Source organism: Eptatretus burgeri, chromosome 7 (genome assembly GCF_056783735.1).
Source record: "Eptatretus burgeri isolate ZD-2024b chromosome 7, Ebu_testis_v1, whole genome shotgun sequence".
Lineage (NCBI taxonomy): Eukaryota > Metazoa > Chordata > Myxini > Myxiniformes > Myxinidae > Eptatretus > Eptatretus burgeri.
In genome coordinates this window covers 102,354,265-102,377,324 of record NC_140967.1, presented here as the reverse complement: position 1 = coordinate 102,377,324, position 23,060 = coordinate 102,354,265, and the positions used below count along the sequence as shown (strand labels likewise).

The 23,060-nt window shown below is 43.8% G+C and overlaps 1 protein-coding gene across 6 annotated transcripts in view; it reads left to right on the top strand.

Moving 5' to 3' along the window:
- The window catches only part of LOC147023943 (uncharacterized), a 209,820-nt gene that overhangs the window by 82,044 nt on the left and 104,716 nt on the right, over nucleotides 1–23,060 (top strand). Inside the window, exon 3 of one of the 6 annotated variants that reach the window (XR_015060457.1) lies at nucleotides 11,151–11,254. The exons of 4 other annotated variants lie outside the window; for them this stretch is intronic. The gene's annotated coding sequence lies outside the window, so the exon portion shown is untranslated. One more of the 6 variants, XR_015060456.1, reaches the window with a different exon arrangement.

Sequence of the window (23,060 nt, the reverse complement as noted above, 5' to 3'; positions counted from 1 at the left end):
CGTGATCCATCCCCCGCTCAACCACGGGTGGGAGGGAGTTGTTGACGTCATGAATCACGGGATGGAAGGGCTCTTCTTCCTCTTGGCAGAAGAGGGGGAAGGACGTCTCCATTATTCCCTCCCTAACTGTTAAATCGATCCGCAGCGCATCGAATCGATTTCTAAGCATTTAAACAATGGAAGGTGAGCTATCTCGGGAACAAGCACTTATCGACATAGCTGACGAAAGGAACCTGTATGTTGTGTGCAATCGAATTCCAAATTCGTAGCGATATATATATATATATATATATATATATATATATATATATATGTATATATATATATATATATATATATATATATATATATATATATATATATATATATATATATATATATATATGTATATATATATATATACACACACACACAAGACTGCAGAGATCGAACCGAAAAGACACGATTGTTAAACCGAAAAGACCATCTAGTCCAGGTGATTATGCAGATGCCCGTGAGGCTCGAAGGTAAAGGGAAAAGAAAACGGCGAGCTGCCCCTGTGGAGTTGGAGGATGACGGGGAGCAGTCGGGAAGGATATTATAATATCCATATTACAAGCCATATATACAGACGAACAAGCATATTGTGACGTCCACGGGACTTGAACAGTCCCGCCAACGTAGAATGAGCCGAAACGATGGAGGCGGTTTATTTATTTATAACCCAAACATGGCGGTTCTAATCGCTCTACCGCAAACGGGACGAGGAAGGTGGCACGAGTCACTTTTCACTGAGTTGATGATGTTTATTTGTTATTATTATTAACCAGAAATAACAAGACTCGGCAAGAAAAGGGATCCGGGGAGATTCGACGGGGTGGTGTGGGATCGGGCGTGGGGAAAAACACAGACAATTCCAATGAATATATACTGAACAAAAATATAAACGCACCAACCTAAATATCTAAGTCAAGATTGCCATTATGGGAAAATGGTCAAACCGATGATATGTTTGAGCAATGGTTCCTTTGTTTTGCTCAAGACAGATTTTCCCATTGAAATTGACCACTCTGAGTGTGTGGACTCACACGTTGAGTAATCCTTCCCATGAGCACCATGGGGCTTGACAGAGTGATGGTCAGTGAGCGTGACCAGGACACAAATACTCGCTATCGCTTGCCCTATAAAAGGCCTCCCCAAAATGTGGACTGGTGCCAAATGTCAACATGCCACAGATGTCACAAATCTTGAGGGAGCGCGCCATTGGCATGCTGAATGCTGGGACGTCAGTACGGGCCGTTGCAGCACACTTCAATGTCCACCACTCCACCATTAGCCGCCTGAGAACGCGCCTCAGAGAGACTGGAAGCACCATGAACCGCCCACATGCCCGGCGACCACGTGTGACCACCGCCGGTCAGGATCGTCACATGAGGCTACAACATCTCCGGGATCGACTCCGACCGGCCACGAGGACTGCCGATGAGACTGTCGGGCTGCATAACAGGCGCATTTAAGCCCAGACGGTGCGTTACCGCTTGAGGGAGGCCAACCTCCGAGCCCGCCAACCACAACGGGGACTAGACCTCACTGCAGTCCGGCGTCAGACCCGACTGAACTGGGCCAATGTTCACTTGCGCTGGACCCTCGCACGATGGAGGAGAGTGCTGTTCACCGATGAGTCGCGGTTCCAGCTGTATCGGGCTGATGGCAGACTCCGCATCTGGAGTCGGGCTGGGGAGCGCTACACTGATGCCAATGTCCTTCGTCGGGTGTCACACGGTGGTGCCAGTGTTATGGTGTGGGCAGGCATATGCCATGGAGAGCGCACTCGGCTTCATTTCATTGAAGGCAACTTGAACGGGCAGCGGTACAGGGACGAGATACTCAGACCCATCATCGTGCCGTTTGTGCTCCTTCACCATGTGACGTTTCAGCACGACAATGCTCGCCCCCATGTTGCCAGGATCTGCATGGACTTCCTCGGTGAGGAGGACATTGATGTCCTCGACTGGCCTCCATATTCTCCCGACATGTCGCCCATCGGGCACCTTTGGGACGTTCTTGATCGACGCGTACGACAACGTTACGCAGTCCCAGAGAACGTCCGCCAGCTCCGTGTGGCTCTCCAGGAGGAATGGGAAAACATCCCTCAGGCCACCATCGATAATCTGGTGATGTCCATGCGCCGGAGATGCACCGCTCTGCGCGACGCCAACGGTGGACACACCCGCGACTGACTGTGTGAACTCTGACAGTGACACCTCGGTTGTGTCGGCTGTTGTTGCGCAAAGACTGTCGCCAGAATTCTCAAGGAACTCTTTGAAATTTAATGCTCAATTGTCATGAATTCTATAACCAAATTGTTGTGAAGATTTAGTATTAATGAGTTCGAGGTAAAATAGTAACAATCGCTTGGTGCATTTATATTTTTGCGCAAAGTGCGTTTATATTTTTGTGCAGTATACAATTATCAAACCCTCTAAGGCGCCAAGTACACACACACACACACACACACACACACACACACACACACACACACACACACACACACACACACACACACACACACACACACACACACACACACACACACACACACAAAACGTAGCTACTTCTGGTGGTCAGGCTGGACCGTGGTGTGGACGCAACTGTCCCTGGATCAGCGTCGGACGAGCTGGCCTTGCTCTCGTCAGGGGGGGCAGGAGAAACCATGGTGCTGTCGACCTCCTGGTCCTGGCCCAAGTCCGCTCACAGCCGCCAGGGAACCAGTTCTGGCGCCAAATTGCGAGCAGGAGAGGGAGGCAGGTCCGCCCGCCGTTCGACCCCGTACTCCGAGTCAGCAGAACCTCAGAGCCAACCAAGGTGAGGCACGAGGCTCAGCAAGGCTCCAAGACACGATGAAGAACATATCGAATCAGCACAACAACAAGTACGCTTCCCACGCAACAGCCTCCACACCAAAAAAACACGATCTTTTTGTCTCGATCTTCTTCCTCTTCCTTTTCGACCCCGAACAGAACCTTTTTATCCTCCCGTCCTCGTCACTTCCAATCGAGCCGTTTTATTGGCCCACCGCCGTCGCCTTCCGCCAATCGTGATCACAGGGCGGAGCCATCCGCAGCCCTGTCCTGTGACGTCACGGCCAGCCTCCAGGGGCTACTAAAAGGGGTTTACGCAGACACCCTTACCCTATCCCGTGTCCCTATCTAATTACGTGACAATTATCATTTCCCCCTTGAAGAAATGAACATTTACTAGACAACTTATCACCACTGAATTGCTACTTATTACATCGAGATCCTGGTAAACTCGAACAGCATGGCATACCTAATTAGACATCCTAATTCCCCTTTGAATGCATACCCCCCCTCAAACGTAACAATATTATAACACAGACTGGTTCTTGATGTTCGTTTACCTCACTGTGAATCAACAATGATCAGTTGGTGAACTTACAAAAGGTATGTTTGACCAAAATTCCCGGTTTATTAATTTTTTTTCTCCAAAATAATAAACTTCAGAAACTGAAACAACCACCATCGCCAACACATCTTACTTTCATTGCAACTACCTAAATACGGCACCATGACAGAAAGGTAATCATCTGAAGTTCCTCGAACCACCAGGTAATGGATGTTCACAGAGTTGGGCTGGCCAATGCGCTGGACTATATCCTCTGCCTGGATTAACATTTCGTGGGAGAGTCATCTTAGGTCATTTAAGGTGGCTGAAGGTCATTTGACTTTTTGTCTGTGGAAGGTCCTCTCTGCCAAACTGCCATCTGAGTAGTGTGGTGAATTGAGGGACATGACGCGGGATCACATGTTGTGCGTCTCGCGTATAAGGGGAGGTCTCTGCGGCACGAGTGGTTGTCCCCGGGGCATTGCCATTTACATCGGCTGTTCACTTGATGCTCGTTAACTGAAGGTGCTCATTGACTGGTGAGAATGGAGATTATATCGAACTCCGTGCTTACGCGAATTTATTCTGCAATGATTAATTGCACATGTATACGTTACTGCTTATGTACTCCTAGCTGAACCTGTATTCCCCGGTGTGCCCGTAGAAGCGGCTCCAATCAAATGGAATAAAGCCTAAACTCTGAAGGTTCATCTCTCGCTCTCATTTCAATTTATTCCATTTGATTTTCTCGGCTCTCTCAACCAAAGATGGACAAGATCTACAAACCAGAGAGGTTCGACGCAGACCCAAACGCGACTGACGCAGAAATGAAATGGTCGCATTGGTTCTGTTCCTTCTCACACTATCTGACCATCATCGAGGAGGGAGCTGACAAATTTGCCGCCCTCGTGAATCATGTCTCGCCCAGCGTGTACAGGCTCTTCTCGGAGTGCGACACTTACGAAGCAGCGATCGAGGTGCTGCAAGCGCTCTACGTGAAGCCCAAGAACGAGGTATACATACGACATCTTCTCAACACACGCAAGCAAGCAGCCGGGGAGACAATCGATCAGTTCCTGCAAGCTCTGAATCAGCTGGGAAAAGACGGCAGCTTCCGGGCCGTAAGCGCCGAGGAACACCGAAAGGAAGCCACACGGGAGGCATTCATCCAAGGACTCAGATCAGCCCACATACGGTAAACGCTTACTAGAGAAAGCGCAACCCACTCTTGACAAGGTAGTCGATCAGGCACGAGCGATGGATACGGCTCAGCAGCAATCTGAGTCATTTGGGACACCGATGCTGCTAATGAACGCTGCTACGGTGGGAACTCAAGGAACCCCACTGGCACAGACACAGCCAGACATAGGGGATGGAGAAACACCCGAGGAGCCGGATACCCAGGCCACGTCAAGCTCCTCAGCAACTGCTCCGGTTGGTAAATGCTTCTTTTGTGGGTACAAAAGGCACCCTCGTCAAAAATGCCCCGCCAGAGATGCCACATGCATGAATTGCGACAAGAAAGGGCATTATGCCAGGGTATGTAAATCTACTCTAAGGAGAAATAAACCCACTTCTGCGGCTCTCTACTCGCAGAATAAATTGACTGCAGCCTCCCCGGGGAATCTATCCAAGGCTATCATCAACGTACGAATTAACGGGCATATGGCTGAGGCACTGATTGATACCGGTAGCTCTGAAAGTTTCGTCAACAGCTCGCTAGTGAAGGGCAGGAAATGGGTAATCCACCCGACTGACAATACGGTATGCATGGCCGCCACCTCACTACAATCCCGCGTACGAGGGTACTGCAATGTTGAATTGGACGTAAAAGGGTACACGCATCGGGATGTAAAGGTACTGGTGCTTCGTGATTTGTGCGCAGACGTAATTCTGGGTCATAATGTCCTCAAGCAGCACACGAGCGTCGAAATACCCTTTGGAGGAAGCAAGCCTCGTCTAATTTTAAATGCGTTGACCACCGCGGAGGTGACATCCCCCAGCTGTTCGCTAACTTGTCGCCAGTCTGCAAACCGATAGCGATCAAATCGCGGCGATATACCACTGCTGACATGAATTTCATCACTTCGGAAACCAAGCGATTACTGGAAGAGGGAATTATAGAACCGAGCGATTCGCCATGGCGCGCACAGGTGTTAGTAACCAGCAGTCAGAACCATAAGAAACGAATGGTTGTCGATTATTCCCAAACGGTCAATCGCTTCACCCAACTCGACGCCTCACCCCTGCCGCGCATAGACGAGATGGTCGAACGCGTGGCCAATTATAAAGTATTCAGTACCATCGACTTGCGAAGCGCCTATCATCAAATTCCCATCCGAGAGGAAGACAAACCTTACACTGCATTCCAGGCAGGGAGGCGCCTCTACCAATTCAGGAGAATACCTTTCGGTGTCACGAATGGGGTAGCTTGCTTCCAACGGGTTATGGACGACATCATCTCAGATGAAAACCTCAAAGACACTTTTGTTTACGTGGATAATGTCACAGTGTGCGGTAGGGATCAGAGGGAACATGATAGGAATCTGGACAGATTCTTGAGCATTGCTAGAAAATATAATCTGACTCTCAACTACGAGAAATGCGTATTCTCGGCAAGGTCAATTGACCTTCTCGGCTACACAATAGCCGACGGCACAATTTAAGCCTGATCCTGAGCGATTGCGCCCGCTCCGTGAGCTTCCACCACCTCAGGACTTGCAGACAATGCGCCGGGTGTTCGGGATGTTCGCTTACTATGCGAGATGGATTTCGCAATACTCCGAGAAAATACATCCCCTAGTGCATTGCAAAAACTTTCCACCAGATGCCGCTGTTGTAAGAGCTTTCCACAACCTCAAGGATGATATCAGTAAGTCCGTGGTTTTATCGATCGACAGCTCGGTGCCCTTCGTGGTGGAGACCGACGCTTCAAATCACGCCATAGCTGCTACACTTAATCAGTCTGGGCGGCCGGTCGCGTTCTTCTCGAGAACTCTCTCTAGAAGCGAGCAGAGACACTCAGCGATAGAGAAGGAAGCGTACGCCATCGTTGAAGCGCTGCGAAAATGGAGACATTATTTACTGGGAAACCACTTCACGCTCGTTACGGACCAACGATCCGTGGCATTCATGTTTGATGGGAAAAATAACGGGAAAATTAAGAATGAAAAAATTATGAGATGGCGGATAGACCTAGCTTGCTACAGTTACGACATTGTTTACCGGCCCGGGAAAGAAAACCCTGCTGCAGATACCTTCTCCCGGGTCTACAGTTCGGCAACAATCAGTCAGGCTTTGCAAGACCTCCATGTGTCTCTGTGCCACCCAGGGGTAACCAGGATGGCACATTTTGTATGCAGACAAAATCTTCCCTATTCTGTTGAAGATATTAAACAAATGAATGCTTCATGCCGTGTTTGTGCTGAACTAAAACCCAGATTCTATGGCGCGGCATCTGGCAGACTGATCAAGGCCACTTCCCCCTTCGAGAGACTAAACATCGACTTCAAAGGGCCCCTGCCGACCGAAACAGACAACAGATACATATTCACCGTTGTTGATGAATATTCAAGGTTCCCTTTCGCGTTTCCGTGCTCGGATATGACCTCGGGCACTGTCGTGAAATGTCTCTCTGACCTCTTCGCTATGTTTGGGAGACCTTCGTACATACATTCAGACAGAGGGCCGTGTTTCATGTCGGCCGGGCTAAAACAATTCCTATTAGAGCACGACATAGCAACTAGTCGAACGACGGTTACAACCCACAGGGAAACGGGCAGGTGGAACGGTATAATGGAGTTATTTGGAAAGCCGTAACTCCTCACGAACGAATGTTTACTCACCAACGACGTTATGTTGACGGTCAAACGGTGCCCAACTGGCTGACCCATCCCGGTACAGTGTAGTGTTCATGAAACGCCCGGTACGACAAAGCAAGTATGAACCGCTGGTGGAGGGGGTCGAACTCATTGACACTAATCCAGAGTATGCTCATGTCAGGCTCCCGGATGGCAGGGAGACCACTGTGTCGGTTCGCCATCTGGCTCCCTCAGGTACTCCTCCCGCCGGTACACCACCTTCTGGCACTCCTCCTTCTGACATCCCCTCCCCAGGTGTTCCCCCCCAGGAACTCCACCGGGCGACGGGGCTGCCGCGTTCCACCCGAGAGCGATCGAGGAGTCATCCCCGGCACAAGTCGAGGCTCACCAAGAGGATCGGGAGTCTCCCTCAAGTGAAACTGCCGTTTACTCCCGGAGAGGTCGACGAATAAGGCCCCCTCGACGACTCAATCTGTAAAGGGGATTATCGGCATTCTCGCTGCTCATGCTCCTATATGCCCATTATATCATATATCGATGCTCATTTCCATGCTCCTACAACTCAAAATAATCACTGCTTGGCATGTATGCTTCTGTAGATCTATTAGTCCGCGTTGCTTGAAATGTATACTCCTATAGTGCTAAAGCAATCATGGCGTGTAAGATGGGCCCCTAGTTACATTTTAAAGGTGAGGAGAATGTGGTGAATTGAGGTGAATTGAGGGACATGACGCGGGATCACATGTTGTGCGTCTCGCGTATAAGGGGAGGTCTCTGCGGCACGAGTGGTTGTCCCCGGGGCATTGCCATTTACATCGGCTGTTCACTTGATGCTCATTAACTGAAGGTGCTCATTGACTGGTGAGAATGGAGATTATATCGAACTCCGTGCTTACGCGAATTTATTCTGCAATGATTAATTGCACATGTATACGTTACTGCTTATGTACTCCTAGCTGAACCTGTATTCCCCGGTGTGCCCGTAGAAGCGGCTCCAATCAAATGGAATAAAGCCTAAACTCTGAAGGTTCATCTCTCGCTCTCATTTCAAGTAGCATGGAATGTGTTTTTTTCCATCCAGTTATGAATTGTTGATGTCGATATTGTCTGCTGTGAAATGGACAAACTTGTGCAGAGCCAAATTGCGGGAAACAACTGCACCATTGTCTGGGTCAATGTTTTTCAGAGTATGTTCTGCAAGAGCTGTGTCTATCTCAAAAAAAGACTCATAGTTGACGATATGATCAGCATTGTGAAAGAGCTTAACTCGCTTCTTCGACCTTGGTGCAGGGCATTCCCAAGTCCAATGTGTTTTGGTGTCCATTTCTTGCCACAGCTGACTCCAAACAAGATGTCTTGTGCAACATTTAAAACTTTGGAGTGAACTTTTGCTTACTGATCCTGGTCTTCCTGTTCAGATTCTAATGCAGATGGACCCACATAAAATAAACGCAAGAACATGTACAAAGACTCAGGTATGCATGCAAATGCAGCATCTTCAGACTTCAAATCCTTTATGACCTGGCTGTGTCATTAAATCTCCTCTGATCTTTAGTGCAACATGTACAAATGAGTGGAATATATCATCTTGAGGTTGATACAAGGGCATATGAAGTTATTCATTATGAGTCAAATCTTCCATCTGCAGAATTAGTACTTGAGAATATTTAGTTGGCACAAGTAAAGTGGTCCTGTCGGCAGTTGGTCCATGGCGTAGTGGTACAAACTGGTACACATCATCAAGTTTTTGACTTATTTTACTTTAAATGATGTCCTTCTCCTGGCATAAGATGGTGGAATACGAATGTTAGCTTCTTGTGCCAAGGAACAATAATAATTCCACACATCACTGAGATCTAACACTTGTCCTTTGTCAGCATATTTTTGCAATTCAGCACAAAGCCACACCATTGCAAGGTCTAATGTTTGACTGGCGTCTTTTGTTTTTGTTGTTGATCTTGTAAAGTTTATATCACAGTTCAAATGGTACTTGCCTTCTGCTGCAATAAGGTCATTGACATTTGACACACGGACATGGATAATGGGGTCAAATTTGGCAGCTTCCATAATTTGGGTACTCATTTTCAGTGTTGATATGGCAACCAATTTATGTTTGGTGGCATCCTTCTGGCAGAAAAGACATTTCATCCAATCAACAGACCCAACACAATGGCGCAGGAGTGACTCTGATGTCATGAGGACATTGTTCTCTGGTGTTGACTGTGTCATAACTGCATGATGGACCACATGAGTCAGCTCGAGAAGACTGCAGGCGCTTAATCTTCCCTTTATCTGTGAGCACGGCAAAGCAACATCTTTGCCACACATTTGAATCTGGGTTGGAATGTAGTGAAGACTCAACCCTGTCAATCGCATCCCTGTTTTTGTCATCTCGGAGCTTCTTTCGAGTATTTGCTGCTGTTTCTAGGTTCTTCAGACCTTGCTCCCCAGCCTCTCGCAAGCTTTCTTTTGTGTCTTTTTGGCACAGGATACAGAGACTGTGTGTAACAACACGAGGTCACTTGAGGCTCAACACTGGCTCCATCGTTTATCTGTGAAAGATAAAAAGAACCATTACACAGTAATTGCAACTTGAAAATGATATCTTCATTAGATAGAATATTTTAATTTACTGATGTTTAAATGTCACAAAGTTGAGCTTCACATCATCCACCTTGGATAGAAATACTTAATTGTACTGATGTTTAAATATTTTAAAAATTTGAGTGTCACATCATCTATCTTGGATAGAATTTCTTAGGTATGCTCATGTTTAAATATCATAAAACTTGAGCTTCACGTCAGCTTCCTTCAATAGAATTCCTGAAGGATTGTTATATTTGAATATCAGGGAACTTGACATCATCACATCAACCATTGGCAGCAGTCTATTCTCCAAACTTCAGAATATCAAAACACATTTCATTACCTATTGTTCCATGCAAAACAGATCAGTTCAGTTGAAACTTAACTAAAGCATGTTGATGTTCATGGTGCTGCATTCTTCCAAAATCTGAAAATCTCCAAATCTAAAGTAAAATACTTCATGAAATATAATAAACAAGTAACAAATATGTTACCTTCCGATTAAAAAAAGGTAACAACTCTTCAACAGCAAATAACAATTCACAAGCTATTTCTAAAAAGGCTAGTTCATTGGTCCAACACATGTCTGCACTTTGAGAAAATCCCAATGAATCTTTAACAAGCACCAGCTGATAAACAGAGCCATATCTAATACATCCTGACGTTCACTGATCCAGTAAAAACCACTGGAGAGATTTTGCAGAAAGTCAGCTCGAATTTGACCATAGGTGGCAAATCTACAGGCATTCAAATGCTATCTTCGCATTTTGGAACATATCAGCATATCACAATGTTACTGATTGTTCTGATACAATGTTAGAAATAACAACCCAAACAACAATTTTAACGGCAGGTAATTTGTGAAGTGAAAAAATTGCAGGATGATCATGCTGGAATATGATAAAGAAAATACATTATCGGGCTGACGAGGCAATTTTGGTACCAACTTTAAAATGTAAATTTGAACAACAAAGAGTCAAAATTGAGCTTGGTAACAAGCATTTTTGAATTCAGCATACTTGAATTAGGTTAAAAACACTTGTTATCAACTTTTAACAAGAAATGCCTCAACCCTTCTTATCAGGTGTCTTTTCAGATTTTCTGTCCTGTCTAAGCCTCTTTGTGGTCCTTTCAAAGAAATGGGATCCCATCTTCGGATTCTGCCCGACACTACAAAAAGGCCCCTGTTCTCTACCCTTTATCCTATCCTTCACCGAGATATTCAAAGAAACAACAATTCATGACGTTTGTTAGTTCATCAATTGAACTGCAAAATGAGGACAATGACACTTTACGGATGAACTGTGAGATGATGTGCTACCAAACACGTGATGATTGACTTGAGTGTGTGATGAGCAGTGGAGGCCTTCACCAAGAATTGATGAAGAAGCAATGTGTGGTCTACAAGCTGCATGATGAATCTGAACATCTACAGAGGGTAACCTACCTGCACTTCTACAGAGGGTAACTTTCCTGCACATCCACAGAGGGTAACTTTCCTGCACATCCACAGATGGTAACTTTCCTGCACATCCACAGAGGGTAACTTTCCTGCACATCCATAGAGGGTAACTTTCCTGCACACCCACAGAGGGTAACTTTCCTGCACACCCACAGAGGGAAAATTACCTGCACATCCACAGAGGGTAACTTGCCTGCACATCTCCAGAGGGTAACTTGCCTGCACATCTCCAGAAGGTAACTTGCCTGCACAGCTCCATTGGGTTACTTACCTGCACTTCTACAGAGGGTAACTTACCTGCACATCTACAGAGGGTAACTTACCTGCACATCTCCAGAGGGCAACTTACCTGCACATCTACAGAGGGCAACTTACCTGCACATACACTGAGGGTAATGGGGAGGAAAACTTCCTTTTAAACATGGATTTATTGTGGATTTATTTTGTATGCACTGCTTATTGAATGTTTCAAATTATCTTCAATTGCTTCTGCTTAATTAGTGTCACAATTGCTGACATGTATTCATTTCTCTGTAATCCATTTTTTTGGAACCTATATAGTCAAACAGTTACTGGAACCTGTAACCGGATGCTTTACTTCCATCTATCCCCCACTCCTTTCTCTGTCTCTGTTTCGTATCAAATTGAAGTACCTGTCATCTGGTGAAAGGCCTTTCCAAGATCGATGTCGCCACCTTTTTACCAGTTCGATAAACTTTGGGAGATGTCTTTCTCATGTGAAAACTTGCCCAGCCAAGGTCAGTTGTCCAGCGTCATGACCAAAACTCCCCCCCTTCTCTTTGTTCTCTCTCCTTCTCCCCAACTCTCCCCCACTTTGCCTCAGATGTGCATATATATATATATATATATATATATATATATATATATATATATGTATATATATATATACATACACACACAGTAATCCCCAATTTATTGCAGGGGTTACGTTCCAAACCCCCCCACGATAAGTGAAAATCCGCGACGTTGCGTCCATCTGTTTATTTTATTATTTATATATATTTTAAAGCTTTATAACCCTCCCCACACTCTTATTAACCTTTCCCACACTCTTATTAACCTTTCCCACACTCTTATTAACCTTTCCCACACTCTTATTAACCTTTCCCACACTCATTTACCTTTCCTATACTCTTATACACACTTCCTCTCCTCCAAAGCAGATTCATTGATGCCGTCATGGCGGCCTACAGCAGTGAAGCTTCTCCCTTGCTTTCACATGTCAAGAAGTTGCACTTTTTCTTCGATGGTTTGCATCTTTCTCTGCCGTTTAAGTTCAATGCCAGATACCTTAGAAGGTGCAGAACGTTTGGGCGGCATTGTAGGGGTTGAAATAAATTAAAAACTTTCACGGATAATTCACACAAACACAACACCGCAGAGTGTGATCGCTACTCGTCGTGTTACGTCGATGTGAAATGGACAAGGCGAGATGCTGAATGCATGCTATGTGCGGGAGATGCAGAGAATGATGCAACGGTCGCTGAGCCAATCAGAACCCAGGATAAAGAACACCATGCTCTGGTTGGTCACCTCCCATCCATCAGCCAATAGCGTGCCATGTACGATCTCACGTGGGTAAACTAACGCAAGTGGAAGCGGCCACATCTGCGTTTTCCATACGCACGACTTTTTGTCTACTCTTCAACTGTACACGATGTACAGCATTTTATTTCTTGTAATATGTTTTAATTTTTTTTTTATGTTTTTAAATTATTTAGGCAAGAAAATGCTTATTTTACCATAAAAATAATTAAAAAAATATGTAAAAATACATTTTTACTGACAAATCCGCGATCTAAAATTAGATATGGAAGAGTTAAAAATCCGCGATACAGCGAGGCCACGATATGGCGAGGGATGACTATATATATATATATATATATATATATATATATATATATATATATATATATATATATATATATATATATATATATATATATATATATATATATATATATATATATATAAATGTAAATATATATGCAAGAGTGCAGAGATCGAACCGGATACGATTGTTAAACCTAAAAGATCATCTGGTCCAAGTAATGATGCAGATGCCCGTGAGGCTCGAAGGTAAAGGGAAAAGAAAACGGCCAGCTGCCCCTGTGGAGTTGGAGGACGACGGGTGCAGTCGGATATGTGGCCTCGCCCTGTTCCAGCTTTCGTGCCCACGGCGCTGCCCATCGAGGAGGAAGAAGACACGACCGACAATCAGGTCGGTCTTCCACCGTGCTGATCAACATATTCAGGTCCCTTGTTTATCGTCTGGTGATCAGGGATCTTCACTTTCTTAATGGAACCCAGTTGCGCTGTTTAAGGAATGACATGTCAGACGTGGGTTGACACGGATACACTGTATACTGTCTCCAGATGTCTGGCCGGTTGTTGTGGTTCGAAAAGGTAGAGTGAGGCATTTACCTTGCGGTGAAATATAAATCGTCACAATGTGAAGAGAATGTGAGCCGACAACTTTCCTTCTTTCACAATCCACTCCAAATGGTGGAAATATTCATCCATCTGTTGAGGAACAAAAATAATTGGTAAGTTATCGACAAGAAAATCTGTTTGATGGATCTTGATGAAAATCTCAAGTGGAAATGAACATGTCTGTTATAGATCAGAATATAATATCCACCACGTTGGCTGTCACGTCAGAAGTAAGTTCCTTTCCAACTGTATTCAACAGGCAACAGATGTATTATCTTGCATGATAATTTCATTCATGATAATCCACTCACCACACACTGGAAAGAAGTCAAAATCTCATGTCCACTGAAGCCTGTTTCACCCAAGATGCATTATCTTGAATGATAATTTCATTAATGATTATCTACTCACCGCACACTGGAAAGAAGTCAAAATTTCATGTCCACTGAAGCCTGTTTCACACAGAACCCTGAGCTTCTACTGCAGCATTGACCTGTCAGTGATTGGGAGGGTGATTAAGCAGAAAAAAATCATTATTTTTTGCTCCTTCAAGGCCTATTGAACAAAGAAGATGCATCTCTAATTTTAACCCAACACAGACGTATTTTTACAATATTCGAGCTCATCCTCTGCTGCCCTCAATTCCTCCCCACACCCATTGTTTGTCCAGGTCTGCCTTTATCTCGGCTTTGAACTCTGCTGTTGGTGTCCCCCCCCCCCCTTGCACTCACTATTTCTGCTGTTCCTTTTCACGGCCACTTTCGTCGTTTGACACTGAAGGGAAAACTTATAGGGAGGGCATAACGATTGTGAATTTGACAGCTGTGACAGTCTTTGGCGTCGCATATCACCACAATGATGGCCGTATAATTTGTCAGGTTGCATTTGTGGGCGGAGTCCTGAGGCCACCTGTCCAACCAATGGGGGTAGATGAGCGTTTCACACGGAAGGACGCCAGACGAACAAGCATATTATGAAACAGACTGGTTCTTGATGTACGTTTACCTCACTGTGAATCAACAATGATCAGTCAGTGAACTTCAAAAGGTATGTTTGACCAAAATTCCCGGTTTGTTAATTTTTTTTCTCCAAAATAAAAAACTTCAGAAACTGTAACAACCACCGTCGCCAACACATCTTACTTGCATTGCAACGACCTAAATACGGCACCATGACAGAAAGGTAATCATCTGAAGTTCCTCTGCCTGGATTAACATCTCGTGGGAGAGGAGAAAGGGGGAGCATGAAAACAGTTCCAGATGAGGGGGTTGAGAAGGTGCATCCAAGCAAAAAACTCAGGGGGAATCATCTCAGGATGCATGACTTTCAAATGAACATGAATGATTGAGTTATCCCTCGATGCAACGATGAACGCAATTGTTCAAACATCGAAGCACAAAACAAGACTTCCACGTTATATTTTCTGTGGATCACTGCAAAGCACCATTCCTGGAGCAGATTAAAAGGTCCTCCAAAACCAGCCTTGGGCACAGCAGATGTCATCGAACACATTGCTATGCCGTTTAAAGACTAACCTCGGGGTACGGGAAGAGCTCAGCAAAAATAATGAGGTCGGTGGCGGAGAGCGTGACGCCCACCACGTGAGCAGCCGTGATAGACAGGACTGCGACACGCAGTTTCTCTTCACCTTGAAAACGGTCACACAGGGATTGCCGCTCCGCGGATCTTGTCGAGCCATCGATTCGAATGTAACTCTCGTTCTGTCTTCCAAAATCAGCCTTGGGCACAGCAGATGTCATCGAACACATTGCTACGCCATTTAAAGACTTACTTCGGGGTTCGGGAAGAGCTCAGCAAAAATAATGAGGTCGGCGGCAGAGCATGACGCCCACCATGTGAGCAGCCGTGATGGACAGAACTGCGACACGAAGAAGACACGACCGACAATCATGTCGGTCTTCCACCGTGCTGATCAACATATTCAGGTCCCTTTTTCGACTGGTGATCAGGGATCTTCACTTTCTCAATGGAACCCAGTTGCACTGTTTAAGGAAAGAGATGTCAGACATGGGTTGACACGGATACCCTGTATACTGTCTCCAGATGTCTGTGGCGGGTTATTGCGGTTCAAAAAGCTAGAGTGAAGCATTTACCTTGCGGTGAAATATAAATCGTCGCAATATGAACAGAATGTGAGCCGACAACTTTCCTTCTTTCACAATCGACTCCAAATGGTGGAAATATTCATCCATCTGTTGAGGAACAAAAATAATTGGGAAGTTATCGACAAGAAAACCTGTGTGATGGATCTTGATGAATATCTCAAGTGGAATTGAACATGTCTGTTATAGATCAGAATATAATATCTACCATGTTTGCTGTCACGTCAGAAGTAAGTTCCTTTCCAACTGTATTCAACAGGCAACAGATGTATTATCTTGCATGATAATTTCATTCATGATAATCCACTCACCGCACACTGAAACGAAGTCAAAATCTCATGTCCACTGAAGCCTGTTTCACCCAAGATGTATTATCTTGCATGATAATTTCATTCATGATAATCCACTCACCGCACACTGGAAAGAAGTCAAAATCTCATGTCCACTGAAGCCTGTTTCCCCCAGAACCCTGAGCTTCTCCTGCAGCATTGGCCTGTCAGTGATTGGGAGGATGATTAGCAGAAAAAATCATTATTTTTGCTCATTCAAGGCCGATTGAGCAAAGAAGATGCATTTTTAATTTTCACCCAACACAGACGTCTTTTCACAATAGCCGAGACTCTTCCTCTGCTTCCCCCAATTCCTCCCCACACCCATTGTTTGTCCAGGTCTGCCTCTATCTAGGCTTTGAAATCTGCTGTTGGTGTCCCTCCCTCCCCCCCTTGCACTCACTATTTCTGCTGTTCCTTTTCACGGTCACTTTCGTCGTTTGACACTGAAGGGAAAACTTATAGGGAGGGCATAACGATTGTGAATTGACAGCTGTGACGGTCTTTGGCGTTGCATATCACCAAAATGATGGCCGTATAATTTGTCAGGTTGCATTTGTGGGGGGAGTCAGGAGGTCAGCTGTCCAACCAATGGGTGTGGATGAGCGTTTCACACGGATGGACGGACAGAAGAACAAGCATATTATAACACAGACTGGTTCTTGATGTACGTTTACCTCACTGTGAATCAACAATGATCAGTCGGTGAACCTTCAGAAGGTATGTTTGACCAAAATTCCTGGTTTATTAATTTTTTTCTCCAAAATAATAAACTTCAGAAACTGAAACAACCACCGTCGCCAACACATCTTACTTTCATTGCAACTACCTAAATACGGCACCATGACAGAAAGGTAATCATCTGAAGTTCCTCGAACCACCAGGTAATGGATGTTCACAGAGTTGGGCTGGCCAATGCGCTGGACTATATCCTCTGCCTGGATTAACATCTCGTGGGAGAGTCATCTTCGGTCATTTAAGGTGGCTTAAGGTCATTTGACTTTTTGTCTGTGGAAGGTCCTCTCTGCCAAACTGCCATCTGAGTAGCATGGAACGTGTTTTTTCCATCCAGTGATGAATTGTTGATGTCTATATTGTCTGCTGTGAAATGGACAAACTTGTCCAGAGCAAAATTGCGGGAAACAACTGCACCATTGTCTGGGTCAATGTTTTTCAGAGTGTGTCTATCTCAAAAAAAGACTCAAAGTTGACGATATGATCAGCATTGTGAAAGAGCTTAACTCGCTTCTTCGACCTTGTTGCTTGGTGCAGGGCATTCCCAAGTCCAATGTGTTTTGGTGTCCATTTCTTGCCACAGCTGACTCCAAACAAGATGTCTTGTGCAACATTTAAAACTTTGGAGTGAACTTTTGCTTGCTGATCCTGGTCTTCCTGTTCAGATTCTAATGCAGATGGACCCACATACAATAAATGCAAGAACATGTACAAAGACTCAGGTATGCATGCAAATGCAGCATCTTCAGACTTCAAATCCTTTATGACCTGGCTGTGTCATGAAATCTCCTCTGATCTTTAGTGCAACATGTACGAATGAGTGGAATATGTCATCTTGAGGCTGATACAAGGGCATATGAAGTTCTTCATTATGAGTCAAATCTTCCATCTGCAGAAGTGGTACTTGAGAATATTTAGTTGGCACAAGTAAAGTGGTCCTGTCGGCAGTTGGTCCATGGCGTAGTGGTACAAACTGGTACACATCATCAAGTTTTTGACTTATTTTACTTTAAATGATGTCCTTCGACTGGCATAAGATGGTGGAATACTAATGTTAGCTTCTTGTGCCAAGGAACAATAATGATTCCACCCATCACTGAGATCTACACTTGTCCTTTGTCAGCATATTTTTGCAATTCAGCACAAAGCCACACCATTGCAAGGTCTAATGTTTGACTGGCGTCTTTTGTTTTTGCTGTTGATCTTGTAAAGTTTATATAACAGTTCAAATGGTACTTGCCTTCTGCTGCAATAAGGTCATTGACATTTGACACACTGACATGGATAATGGGGTCAAATTTGGCAGCTTCCATAATTTGGGTACTCATTTTCAGTGTTTATATGGCAACCAATTTATGTTTGGTGGCATCCTTCTGGCAGAAAAGACATTTCATCCAATCAGCAGACCCAACACAATGGCGCAGGAGTGACTCTGATGTCATTAGGACATTGTTCTCTGGTGTTGACTGTGTCATAACTGGATGATGCACCACATGAGTGAGCTCGAGAAGACTGTTGGCACTTAATCTTCCCTTTATTTGTGAGCACGGCAAAGCAACATCTTTGCCACACATTTGAATCTGGGTTGGAATGTAGTGTAGACTCAACCCTGTCAATCGCATCCCTGTTTTTGTCATCTCGAAGCTTCTTTCGAGTATTTGCTGCTGTTTCTAGGTTCTTCAGACCTTGCTCCCCAGCCTCTCGCAAGCTTTCTTTTGTGTCTTTTTGGCACAGGATACAGAGACTGTGTCACAGCACGAGGTCACTTGAGGCTCAACACTGGCTCCATCGTTTATCTGTGAAAGATAAAAAAGAACCATTACACATTAATTGCAACCTGAAAATGATATCTACATCAGATAGAATATTTTAATTTACTTATGTTTAAATATCAGAAAGTTGAGCTTCACATCATCCACCTTGGATAGAAATACTTAATTGTACTGATGTTTAAATATTTTAAAAATTTGAGTGTCACATCATCTATCTTGGATAGAATTTCTTAGGTATGTTAATGTTTAAATATCATAAAACTTGAGCCTCACGTCAGCTATCTTAAATAGAATTCCTTAAGGATTGTTATATTTGAATATCAGGGAACTTGACATCATCACATCAACCATTGGCAGCAGTCAATTCTCCAAACTTCAGAATATCAATACAAATTTCATTTCCTATTGTTCCATGCAAAACAGATCAGTTCAGTTGAAACTTAACTAAAGCATGTTGATGTTCATGGTGCTGCATTCTTCCAAAATCTGAAAATCTCCAAATCTAAAATAAAATACTTTATAAAATATAATAAACAAGTAACAAATATGTTACCTTCTGATTAAAAAAAGGTAACAACTCTTCAACAGCAAATAACAATTCACAAGCTATTTCTAAAAAGGCTAGTTCATTGGTCCAACACATGTCTGCACTTTGAGAAAATCCCAATGAATCTTTAACAAGCACCAGCTGATAAACAGAGCCATATCTAATACATCCTGACGTTCACTGATCCAGTAAAAACCACTGGAGAGATTTTGCGGAAAGTCAGCTCTAATTTGACCATAGTTGGCAAATCTACAGGCATTCAAATGCTCTCTTCGTATTTTGGAACATATCAACATATCACAATGTTGTTGATTGTTCTGATACAATGTTAGAAATAACAACCCAAACAACAATTTTAATGGCAGGTAATTTGTGAAGTGAAAAAAATTGCAGGATGATCATGCTGGAATATGATAAAGAAAATACATTATCGGGCTGACGAGACAATTTTGGTACCAACATTAAAATGTAAATTTGAACAACAAAGAGTCAAAATTGAGCTTGGTAACAAGCATTTTTGAATTCAGCATACTTGAATTAGGTTAAAAACACTTGTTACCAACTTTTAACAAGAAATGCCTCAACCCTTCTTATCAGGTGTCTTTTCAGATTTTCTGTCCTGTCTAAGCCTCTTTGTGGTCCTTTCAAAGAAATGGGATCCCATCTTCGGATTCTGCCCGACACTACAAAAAGGCCCCTGTTCTCTACCCTTTATCCTATCCTTCACCGAGATATTCAAAAAAAACAACAATTCATGACGTTTGTTGGTTCATCAATTGAACTGCAAAATGAGGACAATGACACTTTACGGATGAACTGTGATGATGTGCTCCCAAACACGTGATGATTGAATTGAGTGTGTGATGAGCAGTGGAGGCCTTCACCAAGAATTGATGATGAAGCAATGTGTGGTCTTCAATCTGCATGATTAATCTGAACATCTACAGAGGGTAACCTACCTGCACTTCTACAGAGGGTAACCTACCTGCACATCTACAGAGGGTAACTTACCTGCACATCTACAGGGGGTAACTTACCTGCACATCCACAGATGGTAACTTTCCTGCACATCCACAGAGGGTAACTTTCCTGCACATCCATAGAGGGTAACTTTCCTGCACACCCACAGAGGGTAACTTTCCTGCACACCCACAGAGGGAAAATTACCTGCACATCCACAGAGGGTAACTTGCCTGCACATCTCCAGAGGGTAACTTGCCTGCACATCTCCAGAAGGTAACTTGCCTGCACAGCTCCATTGGGTTACTTACCTGCACTTCTACAGAGGGTAACTTACCTGCACATCTACAGAGGGTAACTTACCTGCACATCTCCAGAGGGCAACTTACCTGCACATCTACAGAGGGCAACTTACCTGCACATACACTGAGGGTAATGGGGAGGAAAACTTCCTTTTTAAACATGGATTTATTGTGGATTTATTTTGTATGCACTGCTTATTGAATGTTTCAAATTATCTTCAATTGCTTCTGCTTAATTAGTGTCACAATTGCTGACATGTATTCATTTCTCTGTAATCCATTTTTTGGAACCTATATAGTCAAACAGTTACTGGAACCTGTAACCGGATGCTTTACTTCCATCTATCCCCCACTCCTTTCTCTGTCTCTGTTTCGTATCAAATTGAAGTACCTGTCATCTGGTGAAAGGCCTTTCCAAGATCGATGTCGCCACCTTTTTACCAGTTCGATAAACTTTGGGAGATGTCTTTCTCATGTGAAAACTTGCCCAGCCAAGGTCAGTTGTCCAGCGTCATGACCAAAACTCCCCCCCTTATCTTTGTTCTCTCTCCTTCTCCCCAACTCTCCCCCACTTTGCCTCAGATGTGCATATATATATATATATACATACACACACAGTAATCCCCAATTTATTGCAGGGGTTACGTTCCAAACCCCCCCACGATAAGTGAAAATCCGCGACGTTGCGTCCATCTGTTTATTTTATTATTTATATATATTTTAAAGCTTTATAACCCTCCCCACACTCTTATTAACCTTTCCCACACTCTTATTAACCTTTCCCACACTCTTATTAACCTTTCCCACACTCTTATTAACCTTTCCCACACTCTTATTAACCTTTCCCACACTCATTAACCTTTCCCATACTCTTATACACACTTCCTCTCCTCCAAAGCAGATTCATTGATGCCGTCATGGCGGCCTCCAGCAGCGAAGCTTCTCCCTTGCTTTCACATGTCAAGAAGTTGCACTTTTTCTTCGATGGTTAGCATCTTCCTCTGCCGTTTAAGTTCAATGCCAGATACCTTAGAAGGTGCAGAACGTTTGGGCGGCATTGTAGGGGTTGAAATAAATTAAAAACTTTCACGGATAATTCACACAAACACAACACCGCAGAGTGTGATCGCTACTCGTCGTGTTACGTCGATGTGAAATGGACAAGGCGAGATGCTGAATGCATGCTATGTGCGGGAGATGCAGAGAATGATGCAACGGTCGCTGAGCCAATCAGAACCCAGGATAAAGAACACCATGCTCTGGTTGGTCACCTCCCATCCATCAGCCAATAGCGTGCCATGTACGATCTCACGTGGGTAAACTAACGCAAGTGGAAGCGGCCACATCTGCGTTTTCCATACGCACGACTCTTTGTCTACTCTTCAACTGTACACGATGTACAGCATTTTATTTCTTGTAATATGTTTTAATTTTTTTTTATGTTTTTAAATTATTTAGGCAAGAAAATGCTTCTCTTACCATAAAAATAATTAAAATAATAAATATGTAAAAATACATTTTTACTGACAAATCCGCCATCTAAAATTAGATATGGAAGAGTTAAAAATCCGCGATACAGCGAGGCCACGATATGGCGAGGGATGACTGTATATATATATATATATATATATATATATATATATATATATATATATATATATATATATATATATATATATATATATATATATATATATATATATATATATATATATGCAAGAGTGCAGAGATCGAACCGGATACGATTGTTAAACCTAAAAGATCATCTGGTCCAGGTAATGATGCAGATGCCCGTGAGGCTCGAAGGTAAAGGGAAAAGAAAACAGCGAGCTGCCCCTGTGGAGTTGCAGGACGACGGGTGCAGTCGGATATGTGGCCTCGCCCTGTTCCAGCTTTCGTGCCCACGGCACTGCCCATCGTGGACGAAGAAGACACGACCGACAATCAGGTCGGTCTTCCACCGTGCTGATCAACATATTCAGGTCCCTTGTTTATCGGCTGGTGATCAGGGATCTTCACTTTCTTAATGGAACCCAGTTGCGCTGTTTAAGGAATGACATGTCAGACGTGGGTTGACACGGATACACTGTATACTGTCTCCAGATGTCTGGCCGGTTATTGTGGTTCGAAAAGGTAGAGTGAGGCATTTACCTTGCGGTGAAATATAAATCGTTACAATGTGAAGAGAATGTGAGTCGACAACTTTCCTTCTTTCACAATCCACTCCAAATGGTGGAAATATTCATCCATCTGTTGAGGAACAAAAATAATTGGTAAGTTATCGACAAGAAAATCTGTGTGATGGATCTTGATGAAAATCTCAAGTGGAAATGAACATGTCTGTTATAGATCAGAATATAATATCCACCACGTTGGCTGTCACGTCAGAAGTAAGTTCCTTTCCAACTGTATTCAACAGGCAACAGATGCATTATCTTGCATGATAATTTCATTCATGATAATCCACTCACCACACACTGGAAAGAAGTCAAAATCTCATGTCCACTGAAGCCTGTTTCACCCAAGATGCATTATCTTGCATGATAATTTCATTAATGATTATCCACTCACCGCACACTGGAAAG